The sequence below is a fragment of the Pongo abelii genome, chromosome 1, assembly GCF_028885655.2.
Source record: "Pongo abelii isolate AG06213 chromosome 1, NHGRI_mPonAbe1-v2.0_pri, whole genome shotgun sequence".
NCBI lineage: Eukaryota > Metazoa > Chordata > Mammalia > Primates > Hominidae > Pongo > Pongo abelii.
In genome coordinates, this window is record NC_071985.2 from 194,571,560 (window position 1) to 194,592,546 (window position 20,987).

Below are 20,987 nucleotides of genomic sequence, written 5' to 3' on the forward strand. Positions count from 1 at the left end.
TTGTATTTTTAGTAGAGACAGGGTTTCACCATGTTGGCCAGGCTGGTCTCAAACTCCTGACCTCAAGTGATCCACCCATCTCAGCCTCCCAAAGTATTGGGATTACAGGTGTGAGCCACCACTTCTGGCCATTCTTCCTGATTTCTCAATCTTGTTTGTGGTCACCACTATCAACCTAGTTAGTTATTCCAGTTGGAAATCTTAGAGTCATCCTAGATTCCTCCCTTACTCTTTAAGTCCCATCAATGATACTCCCTTAGCATCTCTTGAATCTGTTTCTTTCTCTCACTCCCACCCCCACTCCCTAGCCAATGCCTTGATAAGGCCTACATTATTACTTGCCCTGACTCATGCAAGCCTGACTGGTTTTCTTGCCTCTAGTCTTGCCTCTTTCAAACCCTTCTTTACATTGCAGGTCTCAGTGATTTTTTTTTTTTTTTTTTTAAGACAGGGTCTCACTCTGTCATCCAGGCTAGAGTGCTGTGGTGTGATCGTAGCTCCTTACAGCCTCAACCTCTTGAGCTCAAGCTGTCCTCTCACTTCAGCCTCTGGGACTACATGTGCACACTACCATTGCCTGGATAATTAAAAAAAAATTTGTTTTGTAGAGACAGGTGCCACTATGCTGCTCAGGCTGGTCTCGAACTCCTGGGCTTAAGCAATCCTCCAGCCTTGACCTCCCGAAGTGCTGGGATTACAGGTGTGAGCCACCACACCTGGCCCCAGTGATCTATTTTAAATGCAATCTGATAGTTTTTGTCCCTTGTTTAAAGCCTGTCTGTGAGCTATCAGGGTGTGGTGTAGCACCTGTAATCCCAGTGCTTTGGGAGGTCAAGGCGGGAGGATCTCTTGAGGCCAGGAGTTTGTGATCACTCTGGCCAACAGAATGAAATTCCATCTCTACAAAAAATTTAAAACTGGCTGACCATGGTGCTGGGTGCCTGTAGTCCCAGCTACACAGGCAGCTGAGGTGGGAGGATCACTTGAGCCCAGGAGTTCAAGGCTGCTTCAAGCTATGACTGCACCACTGCACTCCAGCCTGGGTAACTGAGAGAGACCCCATTTTTTCTTTTTTCTTTTTTTTTGAGATGGAGTCTCACTCTGTTGCCCAGGCTAGAGTGCAGTGGCGCAATCTCGGCTCACTGAAACCTCTGCCTCCCAGAAAGACCCTGTATTGCAACAAACAAACAAACAAACACCTTTCTATGACTCCCCAGAACCTTTAGGACGCAGTCCAAACTGTTTACCAAGACACACAAGGCCCTTCCTGATCTGACACTCCTTGCTCACAATTCTGAACTTTGAGTAGTTCCTGCTGAATTCCGTCCCTTCCCGTGGCCTTTTCTGTCAGCCTGTGCTCCGCTTCTGTGTGCTCCCTGCTCACAATTCTGGAAAACCCCTGTTCACCTTTCAAAACCCATCTTATATGTCTTGTCATCTAGGAGCTTTTCCAGAACACTTCCACACAGGGGGATTCCTCCCTGGTCCCTTCTGCCTGAATTTTTTTTTTTTTTTGAGATGGAGTTTTGCTGTTGTTGCCCAGGCTGGAGTGCAATGGCATGATCTTGGCTCACTGCAACCTCCGCCTCCTGGGTTCAAGCGATTCTCCTGCCTCAGCCTCCCGAGTGGCTGGGATTACAGGCATGCACCACCATGCTCGGCTAATTTTGTATTTTTAGTAGAGATGAGGTTTCTCCATGTTGATCAGGCTGGTCTTGAACTCCCGACTTCAGGTGATCCACCCACCTCAACCTCCCAAAGTGCTGGGATTACAGGCGTGAGCCACCGTGCCTGGCCACCTTCTTCCTGAATCTTGAGCAGCGTCTACTTAGAGCTTCATTCTTTGTCTTCCTATTAGAGTAGGAGGTCAGGGACCCCGTTAATCTACCTCTTCATCCTCAGGGCCTCACACAAGGCCAGTTATTCTCAAAATGCTTTGAATGAATAATCAGAGCTGGCAAAGCTATTTCACCAGGGGCCATGGTGTCACCAATTCTTCCGTGGACTAAATCTCTGCTGAGGATCACCAAGTCACCCACCCTGGTGCCCAGTACAGGCCTGGCTTCACACTGGAGCATAACCAAATGCAGAGTGATAGAGACAACCCGGTTGAGGTGTCAGAGAGCTGAGAGTGGAGAGCAGGGGACCCAGGCATGAAGCAGGAGGGCAGGACTTGGAGGAGGAATGGAGCTCAGTGCCGTGGAGAAAGAGCAGAGGCTGCCACCGGCTCCCTGGCTAAGACCCAAGCAGGCGAAGGGAAGGACTCATTCATCCAGGGCCAGCCCAGGAGCAAGACTGCCAAGCAGGTCGGCCCAGCCCATCTGGGAGGGGATTTCCTCAGCCTCCCTCCTCCTGGGCTGGGCAGCTTTGGAACCTGTCTGGAGGATTTTCGTTTGGGGAGGGACGGAGGAGCGCCTGGCAGAGTGGGATCTTCAGGGCAGCGGGCAACCCCTTGGCCCAGGAAGCCTGGAACGCAAGGACCGGCGGGCGCTGCCCGGGACTCCCCTACCTTGGTCTTTCAAGGTAAGATGTGGGAGCTGGGAGGGAGTGGAGGGAGTCCCATGTCAGGACAAGGGGGCGGCAGCAGGAAGTGCAGGGCCGAGGGGTGCTGTGCAGGAAGGAGGAGGGACGTGTGGGGTGCTTCCTTGGTAACCCCCCTTCTGGAGTGACCTCCTGATGTGGCCGCTTTGGATCCTGCTACTTTCATTTTAAAAGTTGGCAGCACGTTGGGCCAGGAGTCAGGGGCTATCTTCCCAAGGGAAATGGCAGGGAAGAGCTGAGGATGAGGACAGAGTAATTCCATTCCTCTTCCCTGCCCTTCACACTGGCTTTCTTTCCAGCCATCACGTTCTCCCCAGCACCCCCTACCCTCCTAAGTTTTTCTAACTCCAACTAAGCCAGTTCTTAGCCCTTTGCTGACCTGGACACTGGAGACCACAGCCAGGGAGACAGTCTCCACTTCTTCCTGCAAGGCGGCTCCTCCAGGGTTATTTGTTTCCTTCTTCCTGGTGTGAGTATCAAAGAGATTTCACTCAATCTTTCATTTATTCATTAGTGTTCATTTGTTTATTCATCACTGTTTGAGCATATACCTGGATTCTCCGGAGAGAGGGCTGCACAATTTCTGCTCCTCTTGGCAATAAGAAAACTGAAATTTATTGCTCAAACATTTGATGGTCATCTACAAGCTGGTGGGCAGCATGGCAGAGTAGAAAATTATTTTGGAGTCACAGAGAGACTTGGCTTTATATCCCATATCTCCTGTTTATCTCCTGAGCCTCAGTTTCCTCAGCTGTAATTTTTTTTTTTTAAAGAGACAGGGTCTTGCTATGTTGCCCAGGCTGCAGTGCAGTGGCTGATCATAGCTTACTACAACTTCAAACTCCTGTGCTCAAGCAGTCCTCTTGCCTCAGCTTCCTGAGTTAACTGAGCCACAAGGGCCAGCTCAAAATGATATTTTTATGAAGATGACAGGGAACAATGCATGTTGAATACCAAGCCGGGTGCCAGGCTCATTGTGGAGCCTTCCTAAACACCTGTGCTTTTCCCTTCCTCTTTGACCGCCTTCTTGCCATGCCTCTCCCTAACCAGCAACTCCCTCACCTTAGGCTGGCATAAAAAGATATGCCAGACAGCTCTGGCATATAAAGATATGCCAGACAGCTCCTGGCCTTGAATGCACATAGGCAGCGTGTAAACAGAACTGGCCAGTGACGGTGGAGTGGTGAAGGGAGAGGGAAGGCTGGGCTCCATGGCTCGCTCCTGTAATCCCAGCACTTTGGGAGGCCAAGACGGGAGGATTGCTTGAGTCCAGGAGTTCGAGACCAGCCTGGGCAATAAAGTGAGGCCCTGTCGTTAAAAAATAAAAGAAAAAAGAAGGGAGACCCACATAGGCATGGGATTAGGGAAGGTGTCAGGTGCTGGTTTGTGGTAAAAATACTGGACCAGGGCTGAGTCCAGACATGCTTGTTTCTGAATTTGTGCACTCAACACTGAGCAAGTGATGGGAACCACCAATTCCTAAACTATGGATGCAGGCTAAGGGCTTTTAAATGCATTCTCTTATTTAATCATAATCCTCTTATGATATTATTATTAACCCTATTTTATAGATGGGGAAATGAAAATACAAACGGGTTAAGGGATTTGCCTAAGGTCACATGGCTAATAAGTAATGGATCCAGAATTCAAGTCTAGGTCAGACTCTAAACTCCATGCTTTTTGCTCTGGTGCTTGCTGTCTTTCAAGTTTCTCTGTATTAGAAAGACCAGGCTGGGGGCGGTGATTCATGCCTGTAGTCCCAACATTTTGGGAGGCTGAAGTGGGAGGATTGCTTGAAGCCAGGAGTTCAAAGCCAGCTTGGGCGACAAGCGAGACCCTGTCTCAAAAAAAAGGCCTGGCACGGTGGCTCATGCCTGTAATCCCAGCACTTTAGGAGGCTAAGGTGGGAGAATTGCTTGAGTCCAGGACTTTGAGACTGGCCTGGGTAACACAGTGAGACCTCTTCTCTACAAAAAATAAAAAAATTAGCCTGGTGTGGTGGTGTGCACCTGTAGTCTCAGCTACTTTGTTTTTTTTTTTTTTTGAGGTGGAGCCTCACTTTGTGGCCCAGGCTGGAGTGCAGTGGCGGCATCCCCATCTCAGTTGATTCTCTCACCTCAGCCTCCTGAATAGCTGGGACTATAGGTGCACACCATCATGCCCAGCTAACTTTTGTTGTTGTTGTATTTTTGGTAGAGACAAAGTTTCATCATATTGCCCAGGATGGTCTCGAATTCCTGGACTGAAGTGATCCACCTGCCTTGGCCTCCCAAAGTGTAAGGATTACAGGCGTGAGCCACCATGCCCGGCCCATCTCAGCTACTTTGTAGGCTGAGATGGGAGGATCACTTGAGCCTGAGACGCCAAGGCTGCCGTGAGCTGAGATCAGGCCACTGCACTCCAGCCTGGGTGACAGAGCAAGACTGTCTCTCAAGGAAAAGAAAAAAGAAAGACCAAAAGGGCATCAGCATTCCCCAACTACCTCCCTAGACACTGGCCTTTCACTTCCTGTAGATCTGCTCTGGGCTGCTGCATCCACACTCCTTCCCTGATTCATTAACTCATTCAGTCATTCCTACATCATTCATTAAATCAAGTGCTCTGTTTATCCCCTGAGACTGCAAGGTTTCAAGAGGGCAGGGATCATAAGCATGATCCTGTTCATTCAGTTTTATAATCCTGTTCGTTTAGCACCTCATTCATTCCTGATACCAAAATTTTCAATGAATTCTTTGTGAGTAAATGAATTTGACAAATATTTACTGATGGATTCCATGGACTAGGTAATAGGGAGTCAAAGATGAATAACGCAGAAGCCCTGTCCTCAGAATGCTCACAGCCTTGTAGAGGAGACAGTTACAATACAAAGAAGACAATGATGCTCTAGATGCAAGCAGAAGTTGCTGACAGAACTAAGAGGGCATTTAATTCTATGGTGCATCCTCAGTGCCTAACACAATGCTAAGCACGTGGTAGATGCTCAATAAGGCTTTGCAGAGGAGTTGTAAAGGACAGAGTCTTTTAGTTTTGTTTTTCTTTAATTAAAAAATTTTCTTTTCTTTTATTTAACTTAATCCCAAATGTGATAGTAAGGAACAGAGTCTTAAAGGGGGTGTTAATACTTCCTGGGACAACAAATGGGGTGGGGGGGAGGATGTTCAGCAGAGGGAGGAGCTCATGAAAAGACCTCGTGGAGAGTGGGAGCTGGAACTGCTAGGGGCTCAGTGTGGCTGGGGCATAGGGTGTATTTGGGGAAATGGAAAGAAATGAAGGTGGATAAATAGGCAGGGTTCAAGTCATGAGGTCTTTTTGTGCCTCGTTAAGGAATCTAGGCTTTAAACCAAAGACATTGGATACCCATTGAAAAGATTTTGGCCGGGCGCAGTGGCTCACACCTCTAATCTCAGCACTTTGGGAAGCCGAGGTGGGTGGATCACAAGGTCAGGAGTTCAAGACCAGCCTGGCCAATATGGTGAAACCCCGTCTCTACTGAAAAAAAAAAAAAAAAAATTAGCTGGGCATGGTGGCATGCACCTGTAGTCCCAGCCACTCAGGAGGTTGAGGGAGGATAATTGCTTGAACCCAGGAGGCAGAGGTTGCAGTGAACCGAGATCGCGCTGCTGCACTCCAGCCTGGGCAACAGAGCGAGACACAGTCTCAAAAAAAAAAAAAATTTAGCAATAAGAGAGACACCACCTGATTTGCATTTCAGAAGTGAGGCTGATGTGTGGGGGCCTAGGATATGATGACGCCAAGGTTTTCAGGCCTGATGGGTCCCCACCTATCTATGGACATTAGTCTTCCTTTTTAAGACTTCAGCATGGTTTCTTCATGAAGGGTCTCCTGATTTGGACTGTTCCTGATAACTGGTACTTTGCCCTCAGCTGTATACTGGGTCACAGCGAATCTGTTCCTCCTAATAAAAGTTTTGAAATTTATGAATACTTTCCTTTTGTATAATCTGGAATAAGTTCAAAGATATTACTTGCAATACCTTGTGCTTTCTTATGCCAGAGAGCTAGAGATGGAGTTGTAGAAGGGTTTCCAGGAATTATATCTAGCTCTGAGTGTGCCCAATGAGGATGTGTCAAACTAGCCAGTGGTCCTGGAACTGGGGATGCAGGGGCACGGATAACATAAAAGGAATCCATTTCCAGATTCTCAGCTGCTGCAGGGACTCTTGCCTAAAAGTCATCTGCTTGTCTGGATTCTTTTAAGTTCTACTTTTCAACTCTGTTTTCGTTGTTTCTCTTCCTTGGCTTTATAAGAAAGTTACACCTCTGTCCATCCCAAATTCATTGAACAAGGTCCATTGTTCCAAAGGACAGTTAGAGAATGCTCTGTTCCTGAGAGATAGCAAGTAAAGAGAGATTAGGCAGGAGAAACTAAAGGGTGCTGTGCCTCTACTACAGACTCGTAGTATTTGTTTTATTTAAGAATACTCGGCCAGGCGTGGTGGCTCATGCCTGTAATCCCAGCACTTTGGGAGGCCAAGGCGGGCAGATCGCCTGAGGTCAGGAGTTCGAGACCAGCCTGACCAACATGGAGAAAGCCCATCTCTACTAAAAATACAAAACTAGCCAGGTGTGGGGTTAGGCGCCTGTAATCCCAGCTACTCAGGAGGCTGAGGCAGGAGAATCGCTTGAACCCAGGAGGTGGAGGCTGTAGTGAGCTGAGATCACACCATTGCACTCCAGCCTGAGTGAAAAGAGCAAAACTCCGTCTCAAAAAAAAAAAAAAAAAAGATCCTTTCGGCCGGGTGCGGTGGCTTACACCTGTAATCCCAGCACTTTGGGAGGCTGAGTTGGGTGGATGACTTGAGGTCAGGAGTTCGAGACCAGCCCAGCCAACATGGTGAAACCTCATCTCTACTAAAAATACAAAAATTGCCAGGCGCGGCTCACACTTGTAATCCCAGCACTTTGGGAAGCCAAGATGGGTGGTTTGCCTGAGGTCAGGAGTTGGAGACCAGCCTGGCCAACCTGGTGAAACCCCATCTCTACTAAAAATACAAAAATTAGTTGGGCATGGCGGCGGATGCCTGTAATCCCAGCTATTCGGGAGGCTGATGTGGGAGAATCACTTGAACTCAGGAGGCGGAGGTTGCAGTGAGCTGAGATCGCGCCATTGCACTCCAGCCTGGGTGACAAGAGCAAAACTCTGTCTCAGAAAAAAAAAAAAAAAAAACCCAAGAAACAAAAAAACAAAAATTAGCTGGGCGTGGTAGCGGGTGCCTGTAATCCCAGCTACTCAGGAGGCCGAGGCAGGAGAATTGCTTGAACCCAGGAGACGGAGATTGGAGTGAGCCAAGGTCATGTCGCTGCACTCCAGCCTGGGCAAAAGAGTGAGATTCTATCTCAAAAAAACCCCCAAAAAACCAACAAACAAAAAAGAATACTTGTTTATTCAACTTGAGGAAGCTGATTAAGTAAGCCAGAAAATAAAACATAAATAAAAATGAAGAAATAAAAAGACTTGTTTAGGCTGGGCACAGTGGCTCATTCCTGCTATTCCAGCACTTAGGAAGGTCGAAGTGAGAAGATCATTTGAGCCCGGGGGTTTGAATCCAGCCTGGGTAATGTGATGAGACCTCATCTCTACAAGATTTGCTGGGCATGGTGGCATGTGCCTGTGGTTCTAGCTATTTGGGAGGCTGAGGTGGGAGGATATCTTGAGCCCAAGAGGTCGAGGCTTCAGTGAATTGGGTTTGCATCACTGCACTCCAGCCTGGGCAACAAAGCAAGACCTTGTCTCAAAAAACACCCAAATAGGACCGGGTGTGGTGGCTCATACCTGTCATCTCAATACTTCGGGGGGCCGAGGTGGGCGGATCGCTTGAGCTCAGGACTTCGAGACCAGCATGGGCAACATGGCTAAACCCTGTCTCTACAAAAAAATACAAAAGTTAGCCAGGTGTGGTGGCGCACACCTGTAGTCCCAGCTACTTGGGAGGCTAAGGTGGGAGGATCGCTTGAACCTGGGAGGCAGAGGTTGCAGTGAGCTGAGATCATGCCACTATACTCCAGCCTGGGTAACAGAGTGAGACCCTGTCTCAAAACAAAACAAAACGAAAAATTTGCTCAATGCTAATTATGTGCCAGACACTCTTCTAAGAATTTTACAGATAATAAAGTAATTCAATACTCATACCGAATCTATAAAGTAGATATTTACCACCCTCCTTTTATAGATGATGCTCCCAAGGCACAAAGAGGTTTAATAAGTTGCCCAAGGTCACAGAGGTGTTAAGTGGTGAAATCAGAATTTGAATTCAGACACCTTTGAATTCCTCTAGAATTTGTGTTTTAGCCATTATGCTATATTAAACTTAAGTGCTTTAGCTCTTCATTTATGTATTATAAAATTAGAATTGAGACATGAGCCAGTTGTCATGGGGATGCAAATTAATGCATTTATGGAACCTTTTAAAAATAAAGGTAGATTTTCTTATGGACAGAAAATCTGTTTGATTTGGCTAATTGTTTTGACAGTGAGGACAGGCTTTGCTAACTGGATTATGTGGTAGACATTTTCCATAAACTGAACAAGTGAAATCTGTAGCTCTAAGATTTGGATGAAAATGTATTTAAAACATGTCTCTAACAAAGACTATGACAAAAAATTTGATCTTGGAGCCTATTTTAACTTGTAAAAAATAATTGTAGTTATTAACTTAAAAATGTATGAGACAGAACAGAGTTTCTTAAAAAAAAAATTTTATTTTTTATTTTTTATTTTTTTTTGCGACTGAGCCTAGCTTTGTTACCCAGGCTGGAGTGCAGTGGCATGATCTCAGCTCACTGCAACTTCTGCCTCCCAGGTTCAAGCGATTTTCCTGCCTCAGTCTCCCAAATAGCTGGGATTACAGGTGCCTGCCACCATACCCAGCTAATTTTTTTGTATTTTTAGTAGAGACGGGGTTTCACTGTGTTGGTCAGGCTGGTCTCGAACTCTTGACCTCGTGATCTACCCACCTCGGCCCCCCAAAATGCTGGGATTACAAGCGTGAGCCACCGCGCCCAGCCTTTTTTTTTTTTTTTTTTGAGACAGTCTTGCTCTGTCATTCAGGCTGGAATGCAGTGGCGTGATCTCGGCTCACTGCAACCTCCGCCTCCCGGGTTCAAGCGATTCTCCTACCTCCGCCTCCAAGTAGCTGGGATTACAGGTGCCCGTCACCACGCCTGGCTAATTTTCTTGTGTTTTTAGTAGAGACAGGGTTTCACTATGTTGGCCAGGCTGGTCTCGAACTCCTGACCTCATGATCTTCCGGCCTCGTCCTCCCAAAGTGCTGGGATTGCAAGTGTGAGCCACTGCACCAGGCCATTTTATGTTTATTTATTTATTTATTTATTTTTGAGACAGTCTTGCTCTGTCATCCAGGCTGGAGTGCAGTGGCACAATCTCAACTCACTGCAACCTCTGCCTCTTAAGTTCAAGCGATTCTCTTGCTTCAGCCCTCTGAGTAGCTGGGATTACAGGCACCTGCCATAACGCCTGGCTAATTTTTTGCATTTTTCATAGAGATGGGGTTTTGCCATATTGGCAGGCTGGTCTTGAACTCCTGGCCTCAAATGATCCACCCGCCTCAGTTTCCCAAAGTAGTGGGATTATACGCGTGAGCCACCACATCTGACATTCTTCAAAATTTTTATGGGGATTTATGAACAAAAAATCGTGAAGACTTGTGGACCCAGCGCAGTGGCTCATTCCTGTAATCCCAGCACTTTGGGAGGCCAAAGGGGGTGGATCATTTGAGGTAAGGATTTTGAGACCAGCCCGGCCTACAAGTGAAAGCCCGTCTCTACTAAAAATACAAAAATTAGCCGGGCATAGTGGTGGGCACTTGTAATCCCAGCTACTCGGGAGGCTAAGACAAGAGAATTGCTTGAATCCAGAAGGCAGAGGTTGCAGTGAGCCAAGATTGCACTATTGCACTCCAGCCTGGGGAACAGAGCGAGACTCTGTCTCTAAAAAAAAATAAAAATAAAAAATTGTGAAGACCTGTGAGGTATGACACCGATAAACATCGTTGGCCATGTGTTTGCTAGTGGGGATGAGGTTTCTGGTTAGGTGAGGGGAAGTGGCTTATCCATAGGTAAGCAGGGGCAGAATCGGAGCAAGGACCAGGATTTTCTGACTCCTGCAATGTCAGAGCTCTTTCCATGATACTTCCCTTCTCCTTCCTTCTCCATTCATGTGATTGTTAATTCAGCAAATACTTGCTGAGAAATATTTTCTACTTTCGTGGAGCTCATATTCTAGCAGAAAGAGACAGACAATACATAAACTAACTATTTTTAGATAATGATAAGTGCTGGGAGCATATAAGTGGGGAAATGTAGTAGAGCATATAGGGATGCGGGAAGGCATGGGCAGGGGAGACTTCCTAGGGATGTGCTACAGGTTATGAAGGATCAAGACCAACCTTGTGTGTATGAGTTGTAGGGAAGGGAGAGGGCTAGGTAGAAGGAACAGCAAGTACAAAGACCTTGAGATAGGAGAGGGTTTGGTGTGTTCCAGGAACAGAAAGACGTCCCTGTGGCTGCAGCACTGAGTCATTGGGAGACAGCAGTGGAAAGTGAATTCCACAAAGAAGGTAGGAGCTAGGTCACACAGGATCTTATCATTTGCCATCAGGATCCTATATTTATCCCAAAGACAATGGGAAACCATTGAAGGATTTTTAAGCTGAGAGTTGATACACTCTGATTTACGGTTTTGTTTTGCTTCATGTTGGAGGGAGGCAGGAGTGGAAACAGAGTGAAGACTAATTTGGGAGGGCAATTTCGGGTCAGACATCAGTAATCCACTCAATGGAAGAATACAAAGATGAACAATGTGAACGGAAAGAAAGGCAGAATGGCATGAGATGTCATTCTGTCTTGTGGTTCTGATGAGGCATGCTGGTAGCTATTACTGTGTAACAGATCACCCCAAAATTTAGTGACTCAAAACAAGAATAGATGTGGTAGCTCACGCCTGTAATTCCAGCACTTTGGGAGGCCAAGGTGGGTGGATCACGTGAGCTCAGGAGTTCAAGACCAGCTTGGGCAACATGGGGAAACCCCATCTCTACAAAAAATACAAAAATTAGTTGGGCATGGTGGTGCTCACCTGTAGTCCCAGCTACTCGGGAGGCTGAGGCACAAGAGTCCCTTGAACCGGGGAGGTGGAGCTTACAGTGAGCTGAGTTCGTGCCACTGCACTCCACAGCCTGGGTGACAGAGTCAGACCTTGTCTCAAAACAAACAAATAACAGAAAAACCAAGAGCCATTTTATTTCGTTATAATTCTGCAAGTCAGGGATTTGGGCAGGGTTCAGCTGAGCAGTTCTTCTCCATGTAGTCATCAGCTAGGGTCATTCACAGCTGTATTCAACCGGTGGATGAGCTGGGCTGGTAGGTCAAGAAGGTTCCATTCATAGGTCTGGCACCTTGGTACTTTTCTTTATTTTATTTTCACATGATTTTTCTTTCTTTTTTTTTTTTAAATCAGGCAACCTCCTGAGCCAGAGCAGGCTCAGAGAGACTCCTCCTACCTTTGTGCTCTTCTACGTGGCCTGTCTCTCCATGTGGGCACCTTGGGCTTCCTCATAGCATGGTGGCCTCCAGGTAGTGTTAGGTTATGTGGTGTTAGGTTATATGGTGTTAGGCTTCAAAGAGGAAGCATTCCCAAAGGAGCAAAAGTGGGGACCACATAGCTATTAAGGCTTGGCCCTGAAAAGTATCCAGCATAGCTTCTGCCACGTAGTGTTGGTCAAAACCAGTCACAGAGCTGGCCCAGACTTAAGGAGAGGAGAAACACACCCAAACCGTATCTCTCAGTGAGAGGAATGGCAAATTACATGCTCCGTCTTTAGTCTACCATCCTTGGCTTCTGGGAACTGAATAGCCCTAACCATGCTGATGGTGCTGACCCACTTTTAAATCTAAACCACAGTATACTATGTTGGAACAATTTATAGGTCTTTATTCCCCAGTGAATAGAGAGGGACTGGAGAACAGGAGGTGGTTTCTTTTTCTTTCTTTCTTTTTTTTTTTCTTCCCATGTGTTTCCAGAGCCTAACACATACAAGGCATTCAGGGAATGCTACCACTGGATGCACACATCACGTAAGCATTCACTGGTTGTTGAAACATGATGTATATAAGAATCCCCTGGGAGCTGTTAAAAATGCATGCAGATTTCTTTTTTCTATTTTCTTTTTTTGAGACAGAGTCTCACTCTGTCACCCAGGCTGGAGTGCAGTGGCGCAATCTCGGCTCACTGCAGGCTCTGCCTTCCTGGGTTCATGCCATCCTCCTGCCTCAGCCTTCCGAGTAGCTGTGACTACAGGCGCCCACCAACATGCCTGGCTAATTTTTTTGTATTTTTAGTAGAGACGGGGTTTCACCGTGTTAGCCAGGATGGTCTCGATCTCCTGACCTCGTGATCTGCCTGTCTCGGCCTCCCAAAGTGCTAGGATTACAGGCGTGAGTCATGGTGCCCGGCCGCCTGCACATTTCTGAACAAGACCTGAGCCCAGACCCTCTGAATCCAAATCTCTAGGGCAGAAGTTTTCAGTCTTGGCTGCACGTGAAAAGATACAAGTGCTAGGCCTTCACCCCAGAGACCCAGTTTCTGTTGATCTGGGGTGAACTCAAACACATTTAAGTCTCTTCAGATGATTCTGATGTGAGGCCAGGGTGAAGAACCAGTGCCCTAGGATTAGAACCAGCCATCTCTGCTAACCTCCCCAGATGATTCTGATGCAGGTGGTCCATGACAGGGTGACCAACACCCTTGGCTTGCCCTGATTTTAGCACTAAAAGTCTCACATCTCAAGAAACTCCTAGTCCTGTGCAAACCAGACAGTTGGTCATTATCAGTGGACCACTATTGAAAAAAAATTCTACATGAAGCAGTGAAAGCCTTTTTTGAAAAATGCCCACAAATATCTACTGAAAGCCATGATTTTGTCTCCTTACTTAAGACCCTGAGCCAACTGTCCTTGAATTAAGGGGGAAGTGGCTCAGGGTCACTGTTTTCCTTCAGCCCTGTGCTCTGGTGTGCTAGGTCTGTTAAACTCATGTAAATAGTGTGTTTGTCTTTGGGAATTCTTTCAGACTCTCTCCCTTAGTGCACACACCACAGCTTTGAAAGCCCAATCACAATCAACAAAGATGATGTGTTTAGGATAATACAAGATACAGGATGAAATTCCTATGTCTTCTACACCAGTGTGTATTATTATTACTATTACAAATATTATAACAGAGTACACAAATATATGTAATATGTTAAATAGCTGTGGGGCGGCCCAGACTCTGTTCTGAGATTCCCGGGTTTGTGCCCCAGCTTTGCTGTCCGTAGGTATGTAATCATGGATGCCTCTTTTTTGCCCTAGTTGTTCACCTGTAAAATGGGAATAATAAAGAGGTCTTCTTCACAGAGCAGATGGGAGGATCCAGAAAATAATAAAAGCGAAAGTGGTTCTGTAGAGTGAGAAGGCTGAGTATTATGATGGTCTTTGAGTGGGAGGGACTTGAAGACATTATTCCGCTGAGAGGCCCTGCATGTGACTGGGGCTCTGGTCCCCCTACCCTGAACCATAGCCCACCTGTGAAGTTTCAAGGAAGAAGCTTTTGACACGGAGTGGACCATGGAGAGAGCTCAGGAAGCAGAGTTCTCTACCTTAGTTGCCCTTACTGCTGAGGTCAAGTGTGCTTTGCTTCAGGAAAAAGCAAAGCTTTCGGAAACAGGGGCATTTTTTGTTTTCAAATCTTTTGCCTATTTATTCCAAGTGTATCAGAAATGTAGCCAAAAGAAAACAACCACAACCACAAACCTGTAATATTGAAAAGCCAGTTCTTAATTTCTGTAGCTAAAAAAGCATCCTTTCAGGCTGTAACCACAGAGAGATTGCTGCAGGCCTCTGGCATAATGATGGTTTGCAGTGTGATGAAGGAGGCTGCTAAGCTCTGTGGCCCAGAAGCCCAATCCTGGCCTCTCCAATTATCCAGGCGCCTAGCAACACCACCAAAAGTCTCCCCGCCAGGCCCAGCTGGGCAGCAATTGGCTACACCCAGCACAGCCCGCTGCCCAGCCTCCTGAGCTCCCCAGCCACATCAAGGCGGGTCTCAGCCCCGGCAAGGGCCCGCCTGGTACCAACGAATGGGTGGGGCCAGTTGTTTAGAAAAAACAATTCAGATATTTAAAACCTCCCTGTTTGAATGCAGCTAGGCAAGCGGCACAAGCTCACAACTAAAAGTGTCTGCCATGGAAAAGAAGTTGTCATAAGGGTGTTGGCCTTGCCAGGGCCCTCCTGGGTGAGGTGAAGAAGGGAAGGTGAGCCTGATTTAGTCCTCTGGCTTCTCAAAGAGGCAAATCCTTTCCCCATCCTGGACGCTTGTGTTCACCTAGAGTCCTTGTCGTAGCAGTAGGGATGGTGGGAATTCCCAGCCCCATCTTCTCCCAGGGCTCATGACCTGCCACTTCCTCTACAGCTTCCTTTTGGGAATTCCCAGGGTCTAGTCTGGGACTGTCTAGGCAGCTGGAGGAAAAAGAGGGAGATAAGAGTACAGGAAAGGACGGGATGAAAATAACCAAAAAGAAGATTCACAGTTCTTTTGTTTGATTTTTTTTAAATTTTTATTTATTTAGTTTTTGGAGACAGGGTTTTGCTCTGTCACCCAGGCTAGAGTGCAAGTGGCACCATTGTAGCTCACTGCAATCTCGAACTCCCTGTTTCAAGTGATCCTCCCTCCTCAGCCTCCCGAGTACCTGGAAGTGCAGGTGTGCACACCGCTGCACCTGGCAAACTTTAATTTTAATTTTAATTTTTTGTAGAGAAAGGCTTTCACTGTGTTGCCCAGGCTGGTCTCAAACTCCTGGCCTCAAGCAATCCTCCCGCCTCGGTCTCTCAAAGTGCTAGGATTACAGGCATGAGCCACCATGCCTGGCCCATTATTTTTTATTTAAATTTTTTTTTACGTGGCCAGGCACAGTGGTTCATGCCTGTAATCTCAGCACGTTGGCAGGCCAAGGCAGGTGGATCACCTGAGGTTGGGAGTTCAAGATCAGCCTGACCAACACAGAGAAACCCCGTCTCTACTAAAAATACAAAATTAGCCAGGTGTGGTGGCGCATGCCTGTAATCCCAGCTACTCAGGAGGGTGAGGCAGGAGACTCTCTTGAACCCAGGAGGTGGAGGTTGTGGTGAGCCAAGATCGTGCCATTGCACTCCAGTCTGGGCAACAAGAGCGAAAATCTGTCTCAAAAAAAAAAAAAAAAAAAAAAGAAAAGGCCGGGCACAGTGGCTCACCCCTGTAATCCCAGCACTTTGGGAGGCTGAGGCCAGCGGATCATGAGGTCAGGAGATCGAGACCATCCTGGCTAACACGGTGAAACCCCGTCTCTATTAAAAATACAAAAAAATTAGCTGGGCGTGGTGGCGGGCACCTGTAATCCCAGCTACTTGAGAGACTGAGGCAGGAGAATCGCTTGAACCCGGGAGGCGGAGGTTGCAGTGAGCTGAGATCGCACCACTGCATTCCAGCCTGGGCGACAGAGTGAGACTCCATCTCAAAAAAAAAAAAAAGAAAAAAATTTACGTTTTAAAATCTTAAATTTATTTATTTATTTATTTTAGAGACAGGGTCTTGCTCTGTTGCCAAGGCTGGAGTAAATTTTCATTTTTAACTCTAATCCCATGACAGATGAAGGAGTACCTTTCTGTAACACTTGGTGCGTAGAAATCACAGGGGCTGTGGAACATGTGGGGGCTTTGGAGTCAGGCGCCGGAGACTCTTCTCCCAGCCCTCCCCTTATTAGCTGTGAGACCTTGAGTAAGTTACTTTGGGAGCCTGGGTTTCTTTATCCTTAAAATGGGAATATTATTACCCTGCCTTACAAAGTGGTAAAAATTAATGAAGAGAATGCTCATGAAGTGTTTAGCCTGGAAGCTGGCACACAGTAAGTGTTTATTATTGTAGTAGCTCTTTATTATTTTATTTGATTCTTGCCACAATTCTGTAAGATACTCAGGGCAGAGGGGAGTGCTGTTTTACAGCTGAGGAAACTGAGGCCCAGTGGAAAACTAAATGTGGATGCTGGGAGTAGAATTCAGGTCTTTACAGTGTCAAACACAAGGCAGGCTATTCTTCAAAGGCAGATGGCAAGCCGTTTTTTTGATAGCCATTATGACATGGCAGCTTCACAGCGATGGTGCCCAGTGATGGTAGCATGATAATGGAAGGGGTGTGGCCATGCAAAGGAAAAGGTTGGTAGGAGTCTCTTTTCTTTTCTTTTTTTTTGAGATGGAGTCTCATGCTGTCGCCCAGGCTGGAGTGCAGTGGCACGATCTCGGCTCACCGCAACCTCCGCCTCCCAGGTTCACGCCATTCTCCTACCTCAGCCTCCCGAGTAGCTGGGACTACAGGTGCCCGCCACCACGCCCGGCTAATTTTTTGTATTTTTAGTAGAGACGGGGTTTCACCGTGTTAGCCAGGATGGTCTCGATCTCCTGGCCTTGTGATCCACCTGCCTTGGCCTTCCAAAGTGCTGGGATTACAGGCGTGAGCCACCGCGCGCCGCCTGATAGAAGGCTCTTTTCAACATAAAGTCACACAAAGACTTAGTCAATGTCTGGTTGGAATTCCTCCTTCCCCTTTTTCCCTCCTCTCTTTCTCTCCCTCTCTCTTTCCCTCCCTTTCTTCCAGAAGCATTCCTTTTAAAAAACATTAAAAAAAAAATAACTCTGATGTTTTGTATGGAATGCTTCACGAATTTGCGTGTCATCCTTGTGCAGAGACCATGCTAATCTTCTCTGTATCGGTCCAGTTTTTAGTATGTGTGCTGCTAAAGCAAGCACCACAAACATTCTTTTATTGATTGATTGGTTGAGTTAGGGTCTCGCTTTATCACTCAGGATGGAGTGTAGTGCCATGATCTTGGCTCACTGCAACCTCCACCTCCAGGGTTCAAGCGATTCTCCTGCCTCAGCATCCCCAGTAGCTGGGATTAAAGGCATCCGCCACCTCACCTGGCTAATTTTTTGGGTACTTTTAGTAGAGATGGGGTTTTACCATGTTGGCAAGGCTGGTCTCGAATGCCCGACCTCAGGTGATCCACCCGCCTCGGCCTCCCAAAGTGCTGGGATTATAGGCGTGAGCCACCGTGCCCGGCCCAAGTCAGGTTTTTTGATTGCAAAAGATGGGAACTGATTCTGGCTAATTAAATCAGGAAATGAATTTGATTGAAAGCACATTGAGTAAGTTACAGAATCACTTGAAGGCTGTAGAAACAAGGCTTGGGAAATAAGCAGAAACAGAGAGACCAGGTACCTAGAATTACACCAAATCCCATCACAGAGCCAGATAGGTGAGGACGGCCTCAGTGCTGCTGCTGCTGAATGCTCAGTGCTGCTGCCTTCGTCACAGCCACAGCTGGCGTTGGATGCTGGATGCCATGCTGACCCCAGTGGCAAGGCTGTCTGGACACTGGATACTGCTGCCACTGCTGCAACCACTGTAAAGAATTTTTTCCATCCCCACCTCCAGCCTCTGAAATCCTAAGCAAATGCAGCTGATTGGTCAAGCTGCCCTAGCTGCCTAGGGACATGCAAAAGTGAATATTGGGCATGGTTAACGTCTGTAGTGGGAGCCGTTTCCTGCTGCCCACCAGGAGAAGATAAATTCCCCAAGAAAACTGACAAATGACGACTACGTACATGTTGTCAAAGAATCCACTGGAAATCCTTGACATTTGCAGATTCAACACTTGCAATTTCGGTAATTTATTAGTTACTCCCAAAGGCCCATTATGAATGAATATGAGTTGAATGATTGGCTTTGCCTGTTAGTGAGCCAGGCCTACCGCTCTGCCTGGACATCTCACATGACTGTTATCCTCTATGTAGTTTGCATGCAGTGATTAAAATATTTGTTTCTTGTTTGCAGAGTAGAAAAGATTCATAAAATAAATAATCCAATAGTGCCAGTGATATAAACAAAGAGAAAGTGAGGAGGTATAAGACAGTGACTTTGTTTTTTGGCTACAAATAGAAGTTTTGGATAAATTGGCATGTTGTGTCAAGTTCAGTGGTGTCTAAGATCCCTGATATCATTAGATCCACCATGTGTGTCACTGAGATACAAGGAAAAGTTGTTTAGTGAGTACATCAGCCAGTGCCAAAGCTGCTCATCAAGAGAAAGATTAACGTTTTTTTTTTTTTTTGAGACAGAATCTCACTCTGTCGCCCGGGCTGGAGTGCAGTGGCAAAATCTCGGCTCACTGCAACCTCCGCCTCCCACTGCAACCTCCACCTCCTGGGTTCCAGAGATTCTCCTGTCTCAGCCTCCCGAGTAGCTGGGATTACAGGTGCATGCCACCACCGCCGGCTAATTTTTGTATTTTTAATAGAGGCAGGGTTTCACCATGTTGGTCAGGCTAGTCTCGAATGCCTGACCTCAAGTGATCTGCCTGCCTCGGCCTCCTAAAATGCTGGGATTACAGGTGTGAGCTACCATGCCCGGCCTGGCTATATTTTACAATGTAATTTTGGGAGACACTATGTGGTATGTAGTGCATTAAGGCATCTGAAAGGTCTGGAAAAATCTCTTGCAAATGTCCGGCGTCTCCTATGTAAATCTCTTTATAGAAATCTCTTTTCGGCTGGGCCCGGTGGTTTATGCCTATAATCCCAGCACTTTATGAGGCCTAGGTGGATGGATCACTTGAGGTCAGGAGTTCGAGACCAGCCTGACCAACATGGTGAAACCCTATCTCTACTAAAAATACAAAATTAGCCAGGCGTGGTGGTTCATGCCTGTAACTCCAGCTACTTGAGAGGCTGAGGCAGGAGATTTGCTTGAACCTGGGAGGTGGAGGTTGTGGTGAGCCGAGATCACACCTTTGCACTCCAGCCTGGGCAACAAGAGCAAAACTTCATCTCAAAAAAAAAAAGAAAAAAGAAATCTCTTTTCAACAGGTTTTTTTTTTTTTTTTTTAAGGTAGTCAACTGTCCTGAGTAAATGAGCACAGTCTTCCCCTTTCAAGTCTTTGGCCAACACAAGTCTTTGGCTCTGTGATTGTTAACAAGTAATGCTTATTCCAGGCAAAGTCAGGAAGTAGGGAAGTTCCTTCTGTGTTTCCTTGTTTTTTTTTTTTTGAGACGGAGTCTCGCTCTGTCGCCCAGGCTGGAGTGCAGTGGCTTGATCTCGGCTCACTGCAAGCTCCGCCTCCCTGGTTCACACCATTCTCCTGCTTCAGCCTCCCGAGTAGCTGGGACTACAGGTGCCCACCACCATGCCTGGCGAATTTTTTGTATTTTTAGTAGAGACGGGGTTTCACTGTGTTAGCCAGGATGGTCTTGATCTCCTGACCTTGTGATCTGCCTGCCTTGGCCTCCCAAAGTGCTGGGATTACAGGTGTGAGCCACTGCGCCCAGCATTGTGTTTCCTTTTAAGCGTACTTGTGGCCAGGTGGGATCTTTCTACATTTCCTCTTGAGAATACTTGTGGATTACAGCCTCTCTCACACCTGTAATCTCAGTGCTTTGAGAGGTCAAGCAGGGAGGATCCCTTCAATTCAAGGGTTTGAGATTAGCCTGGACAACATGGGGGGGCCATTATTTCAAAATAATAATAATAATAAAGTTTGAAAACTTTTTTTTTTTTTTTTTTTAAAGAATACTTGCCAACTATGAAGGAAAGGGTTTTGGTTCTTTTCTCTCCCTCCCCAATCCTTAGAACCCGTGAAAGGGTTTTGGTTCTTGGTGTGCATAGGGAACATTTCCATTTTTAACCAGAAGGCTGGAGACATTCTAACAATCTACTCAGTTGTTCCCTACCTGTAGGATGAGAACTTCTCACAGCAGTGCCACCCAGTTTTGATCTGTGTATGCGAGGCCTTTCAAAAAAGAGTGGGCAGCAACTTGCTGCAGATAAGAGGTAGGAGGTTTGCTTAGTGAGTAAGAAAGCAGAGTCAGTGCAGTAAATCTCCACCCAGTGAATGACACCCAGTGAGTGCTCGAGTGCCAAGTAAATGAATGGACGGCTGTTGATGCTTGAATATTTCTTTGAGACTAGAATGTGTTGTAATCATTATTTTGTTTTGAGACTCCTGCTCCATTCAATTGGGCTTCCAAAAATTCTGGTAATCTGATGTGTGTTTCTGGATGCTGTATCCCAAGTTTGACCTATAGAGCCCGTGGAGTTTATATACAGGACACGCCCAAGGAAGGACAAAATTAATGACAACATGACCTTCGATTAGATTTGCTTTGTGAGGCTCCAGGGAGGGAAACCTTGGACCCAGGAGCTGGTGAATAGATTCCAGCAGTGTAAGGAAGAACTACCCATGAATTAGAACTGTTAGAAAATACAGCAACCCCGCTGAAGTCCATCCAGGTTGTTTATAATTCTTCACGGCTATGAATACTTCTGCATGAATATCCTTGTAATATA

At 46.6% G+C, this 20,987-nt stretch overlaps 1 protein-coding gene and 1 non-coding gene across 2 annotated transcripts in view; one reads left to right on the forward strand and one right to left on the reverse strand.

The window, feature by feature from the left end:
* Positions 1–2,332: 2,332 nt before the first annotated feature.
* The window catches only part of RHBDL2 (rhomboid like 2), a 55,650-nt gene continuing 36,995 nt past the window's right edge, over positions 2,333–20,987 (forward strand). Inside the window, exon 1 of the mRNA XM_009252257.3 lies at positions 2,333–2,523. The gene's annotated coding sequence lies outside the window, so the exon portion shown is untranslated. The remainder of the gene's footprint in view (positions 2,524–20,987) is intronic.
* Positions 17,285–17,392, reverse strand: LOC112130974 (U6 spliceosomal RNA). The gene has a single exon (XR_002913140.1). It is a non-coding gene; the product is annotated as a U6 spliceosomal RNA (small nuclear RNA).